Raw genomic sequence first — 6,000 nt, 5'->3', positions numbered from 1 at the left:
ATTTTCTTGATTCCCATTCTAACGAAATTTCACTATTTTGGATCCATTCAATACGAAATTTAAGGATTTTATAATTTTTTTATCTGAATTCGAGTTCGAGTGTGCTTACAGACTAATGTATGTGTTTTGACCATTTTGAATCTAATGGCGAAGTTGGTTTTTGTTAAAAATGAACAAAATAAAATTTAGGTATTTTATCTTTAATCTTTCGTTTAGAATTTTTTTAAAATTTTATTATTAAATTTTTTCGAGATACGAATTAAAAAATCGGGATATTACAATATATGCCATGAATTTTAAAATATAGGGGGTATTTCTAATATTTAATAAAATATAGAAGGCCTATTAATCACCCAAATAAATTTTTTTTATAGAAATTATAAAAATATTATTTTAATTGATATTTAAATTGATAAATAAGCCTTTGTGACGTAATGCGCTTTTCCAACATGTGCCATCTATTATTTCAAAACTTCGAGAACGAGACGTATTACCCGGGGTCATCTTAATTTCTAGACGGACGGACAAGTCAAATTTTCGGACAAGATATAAAACCCCGCACGTTCATTTTGAAAATTTTTTTCTGGGACGAGACGTCTCAAACGTATCGGAAAACTCGTTCGACGACTAGGAAAAAATGGCTCCTATTCCAGTTACCGTTTTCCGTAGTGCTTCCTTGCTCTTCCGTTTTGTTACTCTCTCTCCAACTCCAACTCCAACTCCAACTCTTACTCCAAAACAAATTTCTCCCTTTAGTTATCTGAGCAGAAGAATCTCTGTATCTTCTCCCATACAGAAAAGCGGATCTAGGGTCTGTTCTTACATACCCTTTTGAATTCCAGTCATGGAATCTGTTTTAAGGATCTGGGTCGTTCTGAAATTGGATTTAGAAGAATGGGTTTTGATTATTTTTGGGTTTCGGACAGTGGTATTGGTGGTGGTTTTGGGGGATCAGGTGGAGGTGGAGGTGCAGGTGGTGGTGGTGGGAGTCATCATCATTATCGGTCCTTGCTTTCATGGTAATTTCTTGTTTTATCTTTTTCCATTTGTATTTTGCAAAGAAGCTTTGCCACTCAATTCTAGTGAAGAGTTCTATAATTGAGTAGCTTTGTTTTACTTCCGACTGAATAGAGACTCTTGTATCTTATACATCATTATTCACTTAGGAGGATACTTGCAGTTGCAAGTATAAACACTTTTGATAAATTTGGGGGCCCAACTCAAAACCAATTGGCAATGAGTGGAGAGGCACGGGAGCTTATAAGGAGAGAGACAAGGCAATGAGTGTCCGATGGGGGATTAAACTCAACAACTTTTAAGCAATATATATATATATATATATATATTTATATGGGAAGTGTTCTGAGGTCCTAAAGAGAGCCAAACATTTCTCAAAATAAGGGTTAGAAGTTTCAGAATGCACTGCTTTTTTATGAGGATGATCTCTATGGTGAAGAGATCATCCTCAACAAAAATCAGTTTATTCTGAAATTTCTAACCCTAGCTTACAAGTTGAAGAATCTTGGACCATCCGATTTTTGTAAACCACTTTTGATGGGGTTAGAAGTTTCGGAATGGGCTGAGGAGATCATCCTCGCCAAAATCAGCCCATTCCGAAATTTCTAACCCATACATTGAAAAAATGTTTGGCTCTCTTTAGGGCCTCCGAACTCTTCCCTATATATATATATTTAAAAGGTGGGGTTTGGTCTTTTACCTCAGCCACTTGGTGACCCACTGATGGAACAATACTAGTCTCCCAAGTTGATGAGTTGGTGGAAGACAAATTTTATGGGGTTGTTGGAGCAGATTGGTTGCATCAAGTGAGCACATATGTCCAATTATTATAATTCAATAGTGATTTGCTAAGGTGAACTCTAACAATAATAATTATTTAAAAGAGTTATTGTAGAAAAGGATCTTGATGAGGGCATCGTGCAGTCATAGAGATTTTACCATTGGAGGAGGAGACCATTAGCACTTTGGATGGAACTTCATCTTGCATCATATCTTGTGTAACTTTTTTCCAATTTTCCCAGGTACTTGGCACTTCTTGAGAAGTATCCGGTTTTGACGAAAGCTATGACTTCTGCAATTTTGACTTTCATTGGGGATTTAATTTGCCAGGTACTTGTTTTGTCTTTTGCTTATCTACTAAAAGTGTTGAGTCATTTGCTTTCTTTTTTATATTGGCCTTTTTATTGATGTCAAAAGGTTTAATGTTAGTAGTTTTCTATTCTATTTATTAGTTTAGTTGAAATTGTTGGGTTATGATATTTACGTTCTCAGGATTTTTTGAGTTGGAGATTCGAGGGTATGGAGGAAATATAGTGATCATTGAAATACTATTTCCTTACCAAGAAAAGTTTAACTAAAAATTATTTGATAGTCTAAAATTTGTTAAGATTGTGTGTGTGTTTTTTTATTGAAGTGATTAGAATTGCATCTTCAATTGGTGGCCACAAAGTCCAATACTGTAATACTGCATCATGGAGATGTTATGATGCATTGTATATCAGAACTGAAGTGAGCATCGTGAGATTGTTTGCTATTTTTACATTCTTGCTGCTAGAACATCAATAAAAAGATTCGTTTTTTTGTGTGTGTGTTTTCTTTCTCTTTTCTTGTATCAAGGTTGAGAATGTTGATAAAGTATAAAAGACTGCCCATGTTCACATGGTGTATTAAACTAGGAGTGTGATCATGTTTGTCAAGTGATTAGGATTTATACAGTGGGGAATAAAAGTTGAGAAAAGTGGAATAAATATTAACAAGGTTTTAATTGTATCAGAAAATATATGAAAAAATTCTTAACGGGTTAGAATGATTTCATTGGAAAAAAAAAGGAATGCTATCTTGTCATTCTTTCATAGTTAAGCATATGTATGAGGGAGCAATAACTAACGTGAGGAGAATTGGTGGTGAGATGAATGACTATTGAGTCACAGTAAGTTTACGCCAAATGTCTACCCTAAGTCTCTTTCTTGTCACATTGATTATGGATGAATCGATTGCTCATGTTCGAGAGGTGATCCCATATATTTTTTTAACATATGACATAATGTTGGTTGATGAGAGTAGAGACGGATTAAATGCAAAAGTAGGATGGTGAAGGGATTTCTTGGAGTTGAAGGTTATAAATAAGTTGGACTGGGGAAATGTATATGGAAAACAATTTTGCTACGAATAGTCATGGATGCTGTATTAATTAAAATAGATAACCATCTGATGATTCCCATCTGGTAGGACCCTTGATTCCATCTCTAATACAAATATTCTTGAACGGTGGTCAAATCTGGCAGAGAACAAAGAACACAAATTCCTCTTATGTATCATGTGAAAAATTGTGTATTCAACTGGTACAGTTAATGTTCTGAGTCCTAGTATTAAAAGAAAATGTATTTCAACAGTATGTACATGAATAAAATACCAATCATCTCCTGGAAATAAAACAAAAACTACATATTATTTATGTTTTCACATTTTGCCCCACAATTGCAATACAAATTCCAGAATTCTTGTTGTCCTTCGTGAAGGGAATTCAACCCGAAAATCCCAACCTGTGAGAAATGAAAATAGAGAAAATACACACGTCGAAAAATAAAGCAATCACACGCACAAGACAGTATTTACGTGGTTCGGCAATTTGCCTACGTCCACGGAGTTGCAGGGATTTCACTATTATCAAGAAGAAAATAAAAGTACGGCTATAGTCTCAAAAACGACAACCAAGACTTAAAAAAAAAACCCTAATCACCAAAAGCGGTGTCTATATACTGTGCACAGGATTCACAATGGGCTACAAAATGGGCCAATTTTTTTTTTCGTGGGGGCGTTGCCCCCTGGACCCCCAGGAAGCTTGTCCATGAGCGTTCCAACTTAGGTCAACTAAGCCTTAAAAAATCTCTCATAAAAAAACCACGCAACATTATTTAAGTCGGGTTAGGTCGGGTCGTCAACCATATCAAACATAACTAACCTCCACAAAACTCAACACTTCAAGGATTGTATTGTGACAGGAAAGGGAATTTCTTGAATGGTACACCTTGTGTTCCTTCATAGTTGTTATAGCCCAAGAACATCTACTATACTACGATGTTATGCATATTTCATATTGTCACTATCTTAACCAACATTTGCATGAATTTATGCCAATGTACCCATCATTTTTTATGTGATACCACCTTGAAGCAACTATATCAAGCTCAAGTTCTGATGGGAGCAGTGCAGTCCTAGGTTACGATGGAGTGCTGCCACAATATGTGATCCCTTTGTCTTGGAGTAATGTGGTTATGTTATCGCAAAAGAAATAAATTGATTCTCATTTCATAAACTAGATCATTTGAACACTTAGATAGTCATGTTTCAATACATGGGCAATTACAAAGTTGCACATTCCACTCTAACTAGGGTTGTAAGCAGCTATTGTTGAATATGCTCTAACCATCGCAATCAACTTTCCTTTACTTTATCACCTATCAGCGCAACACCTGCATTTGTTTCAAATTTTATCTTTCTTAGTTTTACTACTCATCCATCTCAACGTCCCCATCTTTGTTATACTCTAGCAGATATTTTTGTAGTTGGACGATGAATATGCGTTGTCTTCTAGGTTGGGTTTTATGGTTTCTCCTTCCTTTGTGATTTGCTGGAAGCTATCGGTTGGCCTATCTTGAAGAATAAACCTTTGCTTTATCACTGATCTTAGATTGAAACATATAGAGGGTTTTTTCTTGAGGATTTTGTTTTTATATGGGATTTCATCATTCTCCCTCCTAGATAGCTTATTTTTCATTGACAAAGAAGCTGTTGAGGGACTAGTGTCCATCTAGGTTTTGTATTTTTTGGCATGGGCTTTTGTCTCCTATTTTCAATATTCGATCATCTAACAAACACACATGAGCACACACATAGGTGCACGCGCAAATACATGGTTAGGACTCCTTTTACCGCCTAATCTCCCCGTTTTATTCTCTCTTAATTGTTTTTGGAGTCATTAAGTTAGTTTAGGAGTTTTTGATTATTTCTAGTTATAGCCAAATATGATAATTGGTAAATTGTTAGGAGTCCTAGTTTATTAGGAATTTCATTGTCTTTAAATTTCAGAATGTAGATCATTATTTTTATCGAATATAATTGGAGGAACGATTTCCCTCGAAGAAAATCGGCAGCTGCCGATCCAAGGATTCTATCATTTGGTATCAAAGACTTTGATCTTGGTGCTAATCATTTTATCTGCAAAGGAATTTAGCGATCGGGTAGATCTCTTGGAACCCATACTCAACGAACTCACTGTTGATGTTCAAGGCCTTACTCTTCAATTCCAACGGTTGTCGGAGCAGTTCAAACACTTTACCCAATCCGAATCATGTAGAACAAGGCCATCACAAACCTCCTCAACCAATAGTTTAGGGTGCTCACAAACAACCAGTGCAAGGTGCTCGAGAACCTGTGGGTGGCCGTCAAAATAACTTCACAGAGGATGGCACAACGCAAAATCCATTATTTCATGGTCGATCGATTTAGATAGATTTTTCGAAATTTGCGAGCATTGACCCTTTTGGATGGTTTGTTCATGTGGAACAATATCAACATATTCATGGAATCCATGATAATCAGATGGTTGCTTTGGTTGGTCTTCACTTATCGGGTGATGCTTCTTCTTGGTTTTAGTTAAAAAAGATAGAGAGAAAAGTTAAATTAATTACAAAGTCCTATTTAGGCTTTAAAGGTGATTACATAGTTTAACAAGTGGAAAAGACTAAAAAGGATAAAAGACAAATTTTTTTTAATAGAATAGAGTTTTTCAACACTCTCCCTCAAGTTGGTGTGTGGATATCGGTAACGCCCAACTTGGACAAGACACCTTCAAAGGTAGTTTTGCTAATACGTTTAGTAAGAATATTGGCAAGTTGCTGAGATGTAGGAACAAAGGGAGTACAAATCTACCAAGAGACAATCTTCTCTCTAATGAAATGTTGATCAACTTCGATATGCTTT

General features: G+C 35.6%; 1 pseudogene across 1 annotated transcript in view; it reads left to right on the top strand.

Annotated features, from left to right (window-relative positions):
* Positions 1-496: 496 nt before the first annotated feature.
* Positions 497-6,000, top strand: part of LOC147396348 (protein sym-1-like) — a 28,650-nt pseudogene continuing 23,146 nt past the window's right edge. Inside the window, exons 1-2 of the transcript XR_015180505.1 lie at positions 497-1,019; positions 2,040-2,127. The product of XR_015180505.1 is annotated as a protein sym-1-like (transcript). The remainder of the gene's footprint in view (positions 1,020-2,039; positions 2,128-6,000) is intronic.

The sequence above is a fragment of the Akebia trifoliata genome, chromosome 8, assembly GCF_017979445.1.
Source record: "Akebia trifoliata isolate Shusen 1 chromosome 8, ASM1797944v1, whole genome shotgun sequence".
In the NCBI taxonomy this organism is placed as follows: Eukaryota; Viridiplantae; Streptophyta; class Magnoliopsida; order Ranunculales; family Lardizabalaceae; genus Akebia; species Akebia trifoliata.
The sequence above is the reverse complement of the archived record's forward strand: the minus strand, read 5'-3'. Positions and strand labels throughout refer to the sequence as shown.